Here is a 12,352-nt window from a genome sequence, read left to right on the forward strand (position 1 = left end):
CAGGAAGAGGGGAGGGCAGGCTGGGTGTAACCTCGGCCTCCGTAACTCAGGCGCAAGGAAGCCCCAGCTCTCACTGAACACTTGAAATGAGAGCATGTTTCCGGTCTGAGATTCCTTGGCTGATAACCACAGTTCCTATTCCAAGGGGGGGCGGGGGGATCAAACCTGTTTGGGGAGAATCGAGTCATAGTATTTGGGACACAAAGACAAAAGCAGGTCAAATCATTTGAGAATACATTTTTCTTCAGTTCTCGAAATGTGGTCTAGAAGAACGTACTGTGTCCAAAGAGAGAAATTAACAGGTTCATTATGACTGTTTTTTAGGGCCACACTTACCACATATGGAGGTTCCCAGGCTAGGGGTGAATCAGAGCTGCAGCTGCCGGCCTCCACCACAGCCACAGCCGAGTGGGATCTGAGCCATGTCTGCGCCTGCACCACAGCTCACGGCAACACTGCATCCTTAACCCACTGAGCAAGGCCAGGGATGGAACCCCCTCCTCATGGACACTAGTCAGACTGGTTACCCCTGAGCCACAGCAGGAACTCCTACAGGATCATATTTTTTATCATAAGTGATGTTTTATTTTAACGATCAAACGGGACCCTTTGGTTTAAGAACAAACTCAGTCAGCAAATCTTCTACCCACGGTTGACACATTTCAGATCTTTCCCCAAAACGCCATCCCTCCCCAGTCCTCACCGAGCCCCCAGTGCAGACCGCCTTCCACGGCTCCTGCGAATTCCCCCAAGGACAGAGCTGGGGAATCCACGCTGTTCCCCGAAGAATCCCGGCTTCCTCACCTCGCAGAATGAGGAAAAGCCTGCGGGCATCAGGTGAGAAAAGGCTGACGGCTCCTTTTCCAGGCGGTGAAAGATGCTTGGAGAAGCAGGGGAGGGAAGCCCTCCAGTTTGCGGGGACTCTGGGCGCTCTTCCCTCTGTGGACCATGGCTGCTTCCTCCCCTGCTCTCGGCCAACCAGCCCTCTCCCACGGGTGCCCCGGACACTGCCCCTCTCACCACCTCCCTGGAGAGGTTCAGAGAAGTCGGCCCTTGATCTTGCGTTCACTCGCCTGGTTCACTCCAAGCCCCTTTGGCTCCGCACAGCTCAGTTCAGTGACACCAGGGTCGATGAGGATCTGGTGTTGTCTCTGCTGCGGCACAGGTTCGATCCCTGGCCCAGGAACTTCCCCTTGCTGAGGCCACAGCCTTGAAAACCAAAAACAAACAAACAAACAGAACACGTGCATTCAGTACCTGCTGGGCGCCAGACCCCCGGAGAGCAGCATCACCACGTTACGTGTTCAGGCTCTGCCTCAGCCTGCCTCCTGAGCCGCATGCGCAGGGGACACAGGTAGCTCGGTGACCTGATGACAAGGAGACGAAATTGGATTTCAGTGCACCACTGACACTCAGGGGCCTCTTTCTGGCAGAGGTGCCTTTAAGGTCATGACAATATCCCCCATTTGTAGAGAGGCCTAGAGTTTACAAAGCCTTCGCATCAACATGAGCTCATTGTGAAATGCTGAGTCAGCTTTTCTTTCACAACTTACAGATGACAAGACAGAGGCTAAGAAAAAGTGAGGGCATGCCGCTCCGAGAGATTTTATAAAACAATACTGCTCAACAGCCAATATACACCCAGGAAGAAAAATGAGGCTAGGTCCTATGATAACGGTACATCTTGAAGTATTTTTCCAACACGTAATTTCAGTTTCCCCAGTATACAGTCTCGGGGGGAAAGACACCAGGTGCTATGGGCACATGTTACTGATGGACAGGATGAATTGTCACAGCCCTGACACGGCACCCAGGAGGTAAGACGCGGCAGTCCCCAGGATCTCTTCTGGAATAGTCTTCTCTGGAATTGCTATGAAACGAAGGCTGTAGACGCAGTTGAACCTGGGTCCTAGTGACTTCAGCATCAGAACACAAAAGACCCCAGGAATTGTCCTGAACCGCGCAGCGTCCTGGGCAAGTAACTTAATCAGCTTGGATGGGGATGAGGTTGTCTCCAGGTGGGGGTAGGGATGAAGCAGCCTGTCTTTCTGGAAGGTGTGGGAGCTGAGGAGTTATTGCTTCCCCAGCACCCATCTGCAAAACCACGCTGTCCTCGCTGGATAAGCCAAGCTTTGAGGAGGCCTTCGGGGCTCGAGAGCGAGCTCGTGCGCATCGAAACGGGCCGGGCTCCTCGGATGAAAGCCGTCTCCATAAGACACGTGGATGTGCGTTTGATAATCTTTGACATATGTTTAATATTTAGATTTCCAAGATTACTCATGTTAATATCCGCTGCTCATCCTACGTTTTCGCCTTTCGTGCTCCCTGGGAGATGTGGGTTTGGACACGTTTCAAGCCAGATTTGTTCCTGTTGCTTTATTGCTGCTAACCACAGGGTCACTAAAATGGGAAAATCATCTGCTTCTTCCTCTACTGAACTTTAAATCCAAAACTTACAATTCAAAAAAAAAGAAAGAAGAAAGCAGAGAAGGAACAAGTAAATGACTAATGAATGCAGTAAAAATAAACGTGTGGTTCTGGCCCCATTTAATTTTTCTGAAATGACAGTGTTGTTAACGCTATGGAATATTTTCTCTGATAAATGTGAGTCCGCTAATTTGCATGAATGGCTAGTCTGTCATTTTTTCAGTCTGTTGAGTTATGGGTTTTTTAAAACGGCTTCTTTTCTGTGTGGCTTTTAATACATTGTTATTATGTGTGATCACTGAGCTTTCCTAATGGCACACCGAAAACACTGGTTTCATCTTTTTTAAAAAAATTGAAATTAACTTTGAAAAAGTAATGTATGCAATAATGAAGTCCTTTAGATAATGAACTTGTAAGGAAACGCCATTGACGTGTTATTCAATACTCCTTCTAATGCAAAAAGTAAAATCTATTTTCTTTTTTTGTCTTTTTGCCTTTTCTAGGGCCGTTCCCTTGGCATATGGAGGTTCCCAGGCTAGGGGTTGACTCGGAGCCGTAGCCACCGGCCTACACCAGAGCCACAGCAACGCAGGATCCGAGCCGCGTCTGCGACCTACACCACAGCTCTCGGCAACGACGGATCCTTAACCCACGGGGCAAGGCCAGGGATCGAACCCGCCACCTCATGGTTCCCAGTCGGATTCGTTAGCCACTGCGCCACGACGGGAACTCCGTAGAATCTATTTTCTGCCAAAGTCTCAATCACAGAAAACTTGGGAAATTTAAAGTTAAGCCTCCGAGGTCCCTCTCCCCACTTAAGGTTGGGTAATTTCCCAAGGACTGAAGGAAAAAGAAAAGGGTCCCGTGCACCTGTCCCGCAACGAGCTGAGGAGCCACAGAAAGGTCCTGGGACCCCGAAGCTTCTGTGCTGCCTCCTTAATGCAAGTCCATGAGAGTTACCGATGCTGCTGGAGCGTCTCGGCGGCCGCCTGCTGCATGAAGGGGCGGGAGGACCGCGCTGGGGAAGCAACGGAGTCCAAGCAGTGCGTTTGTGCTCAGCTACCCTCTCTTTCCGAAGGGTTTTTAAAGTAAACTCAGTGCCCCCCAGATGCCCACACCTCCAAATCGCCCGACTGCGCATCAGCACCCTCTGAACGTGGATGAATCGTAACCCGCAAGGCAATTACTCCAGAGTCATGAGCTTTAGGAAACAGCTTTACGTGGCACCGGCAGGGCGGTCGCAGCCGTCACAGAGCAAAACCCTCACGACCGAGGGCTGCCTCGCCTCATAAGCACCTCAGAACACACTACGAGAGGGACTCTGCCTTCAATCGCCAGGCACAGAAAGGTGGGCATGTGTCCAGATGGTCAGCCGGCCAAGGCCCGGGGTTGTGCTTCAGCACCAAGTGGAAGGCCTCAGACTCCGGGCTCTACAGACCCCAATGCAAACCACCTGCTCTCTATGTCCTCCGAGCATTGCTTTCCCAGCAAAGTGAGTTCCATACGAGAGCCACTGCTACCCCAATATTTCGACAATCGGGAAAATAAGACCCACTTGAGGGCACTGTTTTGAATATTCTCAACAAAACATGTGTAACTCTGAGCATGCTCCCAGGCGTTTAGGCAGCTGCTACGCCTCCTCCTGTGGTGTCATCACCATCAGAATAATTTTCCCTGGACTCTGAACCATTCCTTAGAGCAGGATTGCATCTGCTGACATCAGTGGTGAGTCCCCAGCACTTAGAACCAAGCCTGGACGTGGAAGAGTCTGGATAACCCTCTTCCCCAGCAACATGGGCATAATTCAGAGCGTATATCCGATGCTTGTCTGTTTGCTTTTAAGCCCGTACTTTCAAAATGCACTCGGACTGAACACCAGAGTGCCCTGTGAAAGCTGTGAATAATTTGGTCGAATAGTCGTTCAAAGGAGTCGGAGATCAAGGACAAGCCCTGGAATCAAAAGACCGAGAGCCAGTGTCCCTCTGGTTTTTGTGGCTCTGCGGCTTAATGCCATGGCTGAATGTTCCCGAGCTGCTAGGAAACGAGGAGTACTGGTCACAGGGTTTACCTGCTCTGGGAGTAGCGTTTGGAGGGCAGGTGGGATTATGTGTGACACCAAACGATGTTTAGTGTCCTGCAAAATATTACGGCTCATAAATATCACTTATCATTCGCCAACAGGGCTGAACGTGTTCTTGGTCTCTGGACAGAAGGAACTGTGTGAATTTGTTTTCGTTTTTTGTTTTGTTTTGTTTCTGCTGCCCCTGCAGCAAGAAGAATTTCCCAGGCCAGGGAGCAAACCTCCATCACACCAGAGCCACAGCAGTGACAATGCCAGATCCTTAACCCGCTGAGCCACCAGGGAGCTCCCGACAAAAGGAACTCTGCAGACCTGGATCTCCAGCACATGGCAGCCGGCACACCAATTACGGCCCACAAGCTAAAAATGGATTTTTCATGTTTAGATGGCTGAAAAAAAATCAAAACAAGAATTCCATTTCAGGACACAACTGCAATATTTACTACGTGGATCTTTAGAGCAAAAGTTGGCCAACCCCTCCCTCTTGAGGGTTGTTTATTATAGTGTTAGTTTCCTTTAAGGTGGAGCCTTACAGCAGGTGGCAAGGACGTCCTGCAGAACCGATGCGGGATGGGCTGCAGCTCGGGTGGCAGAGAGAACCTCCTTAACATGGCCCCTGGGCATATGCCCCACCGGCTCCAGGATGTCTCCCAAGTCCTGGGCGGAGAGCTGCCCATCCTAACCCTCTGAACCCCAGGCGACTCGGTCATCTGAGCCACCACTGTCAGTGTCTCTCTTTATTCTCAGCGCCCGTCACACAGCAAGGATTTGCGAAGCATTTGCTGGATGAATGAGTTCAACGGCGCCTCACAGGTTGGCTCTGGCCCTTCGGGGCAACTTTCAGAAACTGCCCCAACGCCGAGGTGCCCCTTCGATCCAGAGGAGACAAGGCAGGGTTTTCAGGGACTCTTGAACTGGGGCGCATGCCCTCTGCTAGTGAATGTCCAGTTGACTCATCCGTTAACATATTTATACTTCGGTTCTTCCAATCCGGTCACAAAACCGAGTGTGAGGTGCAAGGCAGCCCCCAGCCACCACTTCTGGTTCCTCCTCAAAACCCAGCAGGTGAATCCAATGGCACTGGCAGCAAAACATACTAAGCTGCTCTAACCCCAGCATCGACTCAACACAGAGACCCCCTCGTGGCTGGTCTGCCCTGAACCTCAACCTCCAGCGGCAAACTTCAACCCTAAGACCCACCCTGGCCTGGGGACGGGCTCCAGGCTTTGTTCCTCTGTTTCCAGGCCCCCGCGGTGGTCCTTTGAGGCAGGCCTCGCTCCTGCCTGGCCCTCTGTCAGGGTGGACCTCCATCTCCGGCCCAGCGGCTGCTTGGGCTGCAAGCTCTGCATCCACTTGTTACTGATGCCGACAGGTCTGCCTGCTAGAACTTCCAGGGCTCTCAGGCTCCCACTGCTGAATCAGTCATCTGGGGCCCTATTCACAATGATTCGCCAGTACTGCAACCTCCGGAATATCCTGCTTGACCCACTCTGCTCTGGCCTAGCCCAGCCAGTGGTCAGCGGCCAAGCCAGACGGGGCCGACACGTGACGCACACTATTCGGAAGAGCATCTGCGATGGGTACTTCTTTCTGTCTATGGCCCAGATGGGGCTTGAACCACTGTAGGCTTCCCATCGGGGCTCAGTACAGATCCATTAACTGACGCAGCATAAAAAACAATGAAAGGTGGTTACTTGTAAGGCGTCACCTGTGAATTCCTTGTGTTTCAAACTCCATCAGACCCAACATCTCCTTTTCAGAACAAATATTTTAACCCCCCTTTCCTATCCCGAGATAAAATTTAGAGCAAGTATACCATGGTGCCTCAGCATCTGAGCATTCTATAGCCAAGGAATCAACCAACCCTGGGTGGAAAGTATTAGTTTTAAAAAGTTCCAGAAAGTTCCAAAAAGCAACACTTGAATTTGCCACACACCAGCAACTATTTACATAGCATTTACATTGTATTTACAACTATTTACATAGCATTTACATTGTATTAGGTATGATAAGTAATCTAGAGATGATTTAAAGTATATGGGAGGGTGTGCATAGGTTATACGCAAATACGATGTCATTTTATATAAAGGACTTGAGCACCCACGGATTTTTATATCCACGGGGGTCCTGAAAACAATCCCCGAAGATCCTGGGGAATGGCTGCGAATGGTGTATACACAGTATATTACCTAGACACGTACTTTTAAAACACCGACATAATGCCCTAAATACAATATAAAGGAGAAACAAGAGGGAAGTCATTCGTAATAAAATAATGTGTATCTAAGCAGGTGCATATGGAAATCTCGAAAAAGTCATCCAAGGCTTTGCCTCTATGTGTGGAAAGACAGCGTGAATGCCACTCAGAGCAGCTCTGCTGCCAGCACTGTGATTTTCTCCGTGCCCAATTCTTGGCAAAGTTCTGAACAAAACAAAATAAAATCTCTCCTTAATATACATGGTAGTTGTAAATTCATGGAAAATGTGGGACGTGTTAAAATCAGGCAACACAATATGCACATTGCAGTTAGGTTTGAGGTTTAGAGGGTTATAAACAGGTTTGCCCAGAGGAAAGCCTGGAAGCACACACCCGTGTGAGGTGCCTCGTGACTCTGCCTTGTGTGGGACCGGCCTGCGAACAGGGGAGGCCTGGCATCTTTGGCTCCCACCCAGTTTGGTGGCATCTCAAGAGTGTTCCCAGGGATTTCCGAGGCACTCTGCAGGCGGCAGGATTACTGCCATCGGGAGTCTTGGTCCAACCACCCCTGCTCACACCCGTCCTGCACTCAGATCCCCTCCGGGCAGAAGATCTCTTCCGACCTTGGAACCCCCACTGAAAGTTCGCCTGAGTGTCTGTCCGAGGGGCTGGCACACCCCAGACCCAAGGGCCAGCGCTGAACGGAGCCACAGGTCTCGGCACTACCCCATCTCGGGGCTACGCTGCCCAGGTTACAAGAAGGGGCTGAGCTGCACGGTGGAAATCCCGAAAGTTCCCTCTTGCCAGTGAGTGAGATTAGAAGGCAAAACCACCAGCATCGCCCTGCGCCACTCACTCTCTGCATCACAGACCCATGTCCTCTTTAAAACCACTGAATGCAGGGGTGACAGTAAGTGGCCCTGCACATGGTCTGGGGACACAGCCCTGACACTGCATTTCCTGCCTCTCGCACCCTTGCTCGGGCCCAGCCGCCTGCCCTCTCTCCCGACACATGCGACCACAGCCCAGCTGCAGGCCTTCCTCCCCGACCCTGCTACGTCACCTAGGCAGCCCAGACTGGCCTCCTGGCGCCCTCGGCCCGCCACGCTGGGAAGAGCCCAACCTGTGATTCCTCTGTACCTTCTCCTGCGTCTGGGCTCTTCCATGGCCGCCTTCTGTCTGAGTGAAGGGGGACTGTGGTTTGTGTGGCCTGCTGCCCATCCTCTGTGACCTGCTTCCACCTCAAAGGACTCTTCTCCTTCCTTTCACTGATTAAGTTCTAACGGCCCTTCAGAATCACCTTAAACCTCACCTCCTCCGAGAAGCCTCCCTCTGAGTTCTTGCACCTTTTTCGTAGTGAGTTTCTTTTGCTTCAACCTTGAAGGCAAAGGTCCTTCAGGATACTTCTGTGTCCCCAGTGGCACCTAGGAACTTGTCATGGCCGTCCAATCACCTGACCCATTGTTACAGTCTTAGGAACGCCAAAGAAAAGGAAGTGATAGGCCGATGCCACATTTGAAACACTTGAATCTCCTTCAGAATGACTGACTCCGTCCTCAACGAAAGCAGAAAGCCCTTCAGGAGAGCAGCTGGCCCAGAGGCTCTGCTCCCTCTTCCCATTGCCTTGAGAGCAGCTCTGTACCTTCCGGGCAGCTCTGAAAACCTGAGATGATAATAAATTCACACAATAGGCAACGAACAGCACCACGATGCTTTCGTGGATGAATTGGAATGTGAACACTGAGATTTTCATTTCATGGTTGAAAAATACACGAGTTGACCCAAATACTAATTTCTGCTTTTCTGTCATTTACATACCACGGGTCAGTAGTCAGCGCTGCCTAAGTGGCTTTTTCCAAATGAAAAGCTGTGATATTGTAAATGGTTTCGCATATTTACAAACATCGCGGGGTGCTACCACTGGGCGCCTCGGATTCCCTGGCCGACAAGCAGAGCCTGTCCCCGGGAGGGCAGGAGCCCGAGAGCCGAGGCCAGTCCCGGAGGAGAGGCCCCTCGTTTCTGCCTCCTCTTCCTTCCTTGTGCGTCCAGAGCCTCTACTCACGCCTCGGAGACACGGGCCAGGCGGCTCGTCTCCCACGAGCCACCTGGTCAGCAGCGGCCAGGGATGGGCTGTGCCTGTGTCCCCCGATCCTTCTGTCCAGGGGCCGAGACAGCTCGCTGCCTCGCAAGGGTCTCCTTGGGCGGAGCCCAGCGTGCTCTCGGGGAAGAAGGGTCACGCGACCTGATGTTTGGATTCCAGTTCGGCTCGACATCAGCTCAAATGTCCACAGCGATTTCTTCCCCCTCATCTTCAGGCTGGGATGACACACCTCAGCACAGGACTTAAGCGCTCTTTGTTCTAAGCCCATCCCTGTCGCCGGGCTTCTTCGCAGCGTCCTGCCGGAGTGGCTCCATCAGGGTCTCGCTCTTGTCCTTGGACGTGGGTCTGTTGGAAGCCTGTGTTTTAGAGGCAATGGAGCCAGATCCGAAGATACCAAGGGGAGCTGCTGCGAGCGTTCCCCCTGCCAGCAGCCTCAGCATCCTTGGCTGCCTGGCTCGTTCATGTCACCGCGGCTTGAATGTCACATGGAGCACGTGTGGGGGGCCCCTTCCTCTTCACACGCCCGCCCTCGGCCCAGCTGCTCTCCAGCCACACGCACCCCCTTGACTGAGCTTCTGTGGCTCCCACTTTGGCACAAACGCTTAAAAGGGAAACACGTTGAGGTCCTTTATTAGGGTCGCCTGTGAATCGGGTTTCAGGAGTAGAAAGCGAGGCAGCGGTTGCGTGATTTACAAACTCCCCCCCCCCGCCGCCGTCCTGCTGCTGCTGCGTCCTTTCGGGGGGCTGTGCGGGAAGGGAGCGAGGTGCCCCTCTCCCCGACGCCTGTGGGTCCTGCGGTGGCAGATGGCGACCGTGGGGACAGGCTGAGCTGGAAATGGACCTTTGGGGGGAATGTTGCCCCTGGGAAGGTGGGGCTCCCTCCGCTTCTCTCCCTGGCCCTGGGTTTTGAAAAGGTAAAGGGTGCGTGTGTGGAGGAGCCTGCAGAAAGGGAGGGGTGGCGAATGCCTGTCACCGTCCCCAAGCCCTCGTTCCCCAGCGGGAGCGGTTGTTTGTGAACTGCCGCAACGAGAACGAGCTCACGCCCGTGTGCTCTCATCACGCGGGGTTCCTGGGTGCCAGATGGGCCCTTGGTGACCGTGGGAGCGTGGATTATTTCATTTCCTACATCTGGGCTCCAAACAGCTTCCCAGAACGCACAGGAGACAGGCAGGGCTTCTGGGCTGGGGAACCCACTTTCACCAGGGAGCCCGGATGAGCAGAGGGCCGAGGCCAGCCATCCCCAGGGGAAATCTGAAAGTTCACACATCCCGGGGCCATTGCAGAGCCGTTTAGGACCCAGGACGAGATGGAAATAAAAAATAACCTATCATGTATGTCAGCTGCAGTTGAAAAAAATTTCTTTTAAAAGAACAAATGAAAACAAATCATTAGCATTTTCTTCTCTGGCCTTGGAAGCTGTTTGGGGGAAAATGTGTCGTGTTTCAGCTTCAAAATGCTGTTGTGACCTTCTAGCCACACTCTTGTGGATGCTGCTGGTGGCCCAGATAAGCAAACTGCGGTCTGAGGAACGGCGCCAGAGCCCACGGCCTCTCTGCCTCTGCCTCTGCCTCTGCCACTCTAGGCCGATTAATGGCATGGGCTATATCGGGGTGAAATAGTGGCCAGAGCGCTTACTTCTCCCAAATGTTGAACCAGAGCCGACAGGCGGCACACTCACCGCTCTCTCGCTGAATCGGTGGACAGAGCTGCCGCCCAAAAATCAGGGTCTTCCTGTTTTTGGGTCTGTGGTTGAAAATCCTTGCCATCGATTCCATTTCTCCCCCTCAAAACAGTTTTCCAAATCCCTCCATTTGTCCTGTAGGAAAAAAAAAAAATTACAGGAATATGTGACTTATGACAGAAAAAAATCTGACAGTTGACTTAACTGTTTTGCATAAGATATTTACAAACCACGGCAGATTAAAGGGGGGTTTTATGCATTTTCACATCCTGCTTGGTTTAGAGCAGCAATTTTCTGCAAGGACAACAGAGAAAAAAAACACGCTTTACACTGCTTATATTAATTACATTTTTTCATTACCCGTCATGTTTTCTGCAGGCTTGTGTATTATTACTGCAAAATGTAATGAAATAGAAAAAGGAGAAAAGAATGGACTTCTGGGAAATTTTCCAATTCTTGAAATGCAATGTTAATTGAGAGCTATTTTTAGGGCTGTGCAGATAGGGCAGGACTCAGTGCCATTGGTACAAATGGGTCCAGTCCAGGTGCAGCTTCCCGGGTGACAGCCCGGGTCTCTGCTGCTGGAGAGCTTGAAAATCTCCGGCGTGTTTGGTGCCAAGTCTACCCAAGGACATGGAAGGATTTCTACCTGCCATGATGCGCTTCCCACAAAGGTAGCAGAAGGAAAGAAAGGGGGGATGAAGCTGGATCTGCACGGAGCCAGGCTCAGTGATGTGGGGTAGCGATTCCCAACCTCGCCTTCAGCATCCTCTCCATCAGCGTGAAGGAAAATGCGTCAGTATTTAGGAAAGCAGTGACCCATAATCATATGGTTTCCAGGGCCCTTTCAATGAAGAATCCCAAAGTGCCCATGAGGTGGTAACACCATAAAGCCTTTATCGGGAACCTTCTTCCTCTGCTGGAGAATTACAAGTTCTCAGTCTTGGGTACATCCGGCCAAGGGCCTGAGGCGAGTTGTCTGAAAAGCAGAACTTGATGGATTGGCGAAATATCGTTTCTTTTATTACCAAGCTATCTAGACCACAGATTTAACTTCCCACCTGATGAATCCGAATAAGTGACTCTGAAATCCACTGATGCCTTTCGGCATGAATTCTGTGCCCCCAGAACCCCACTTCCCGCGGAAGTCTTGAAACCAACCTTGCAAATGATGGCAGACACACAGTAAACAAGTTCACAGGGGCCAAATGTTCTCCCTAGGAAGGGCTCAGAATGGTTTCAAAGAATTTAGAAACTCTGAGCTCATTTGAAAATTCTCAGTCTCAATATACCATAAAGCATCTGAGGCTTTCTGAGGGTTTCAGCCACCCTGAAACATTAATTCCTTGTAAATGCATTCTGTTAAAAAAAAAAAATTTAAACAACTGCGAAAACCCATACATTCCTATAAATCTTATTGTTGCTTCCACTTGCACAAAGTAAACCCAACTGTCCATAAAAGTCATCTGGCCAAAACCTGCTTTAGGGGAAATCAGGCTTAGAGGTCTAGTATGACCAATATTGCACCCAGTTAAAAGCAGCAGAAAAGAACAATGGGAAAATGCTTTCCAGCCGTATCCTCTCTGAGCCATGAGGCAGGTAGGTAGGCCAGTCTCCGCTACTTTGGGCCACCCAGGGCCTCAGCCAGTGCTGTGCGCTCACTCTGAGTCTGCAGAGCACAATACTCTTGCTGCGATGCTGGCATCAGACGCAAACCGGCTGCCTGCCCTGAGAGCAGCGCTCCGGCCTGACCCACGCAGTCTCTGGAGTGAGGCATGTAATAAGAAGAGAAAATCCAACACTTGTGGGAGTTTCTTCCAGGAGCAACGTCAACTACAGGAGTCGTGGGTAAAACCAGCGGCACGT

At 51.3% G+C, this 12,352-nt stretch overlaps 1 long non-coding RNA gene across 2 annotated transcripts in view; it reads right to left on the bottom strand.

The window, feature by feature from the left end:
- LOC106510248 (uncharacterized) overlaps positions 1-10,621 on the bottom strand; it is a 46,202-nt gene extending 35,581 nt beyond the window's left edge. For both annotated transcript variants that reach the window (XR_014844906.1, XR_014844907.1), the window contains exons 1-3: positions 10,484-10,621; positions 1,074-1,367; positions 704-824 (exon numbers count right to left, since the gene is read on the bottom strand). This is a non-coding gene — a long non-coding RNA (uncharacterized LOC106510248). The remainder of the gene's footprint in view (positions 1-703; positions 825-1,073; positions 1,368-10,483) is intronic.
- Between the last annotated feature and the right edge of the window lie 1,731 nt (positions 10,622-12,352).

This window comes from Sus scrofa, chromosome 4, assembly GCF_054392235.1.
Source record: "Sus scrofa isolate SSC_HxYL_T2T_F1_AM1 chromosome 4, Sscrofa_HxYL_maternal_Yorkshire_Landrace_v2.0, whole genome shotgun sequence".
NCBI classification, from domain to species: domain Eukaryota; kingdom Metazoa; phylum Chordata; class Mammalia; order Artiodactyla; family Suidae; genus Sus; species Sus scrofa.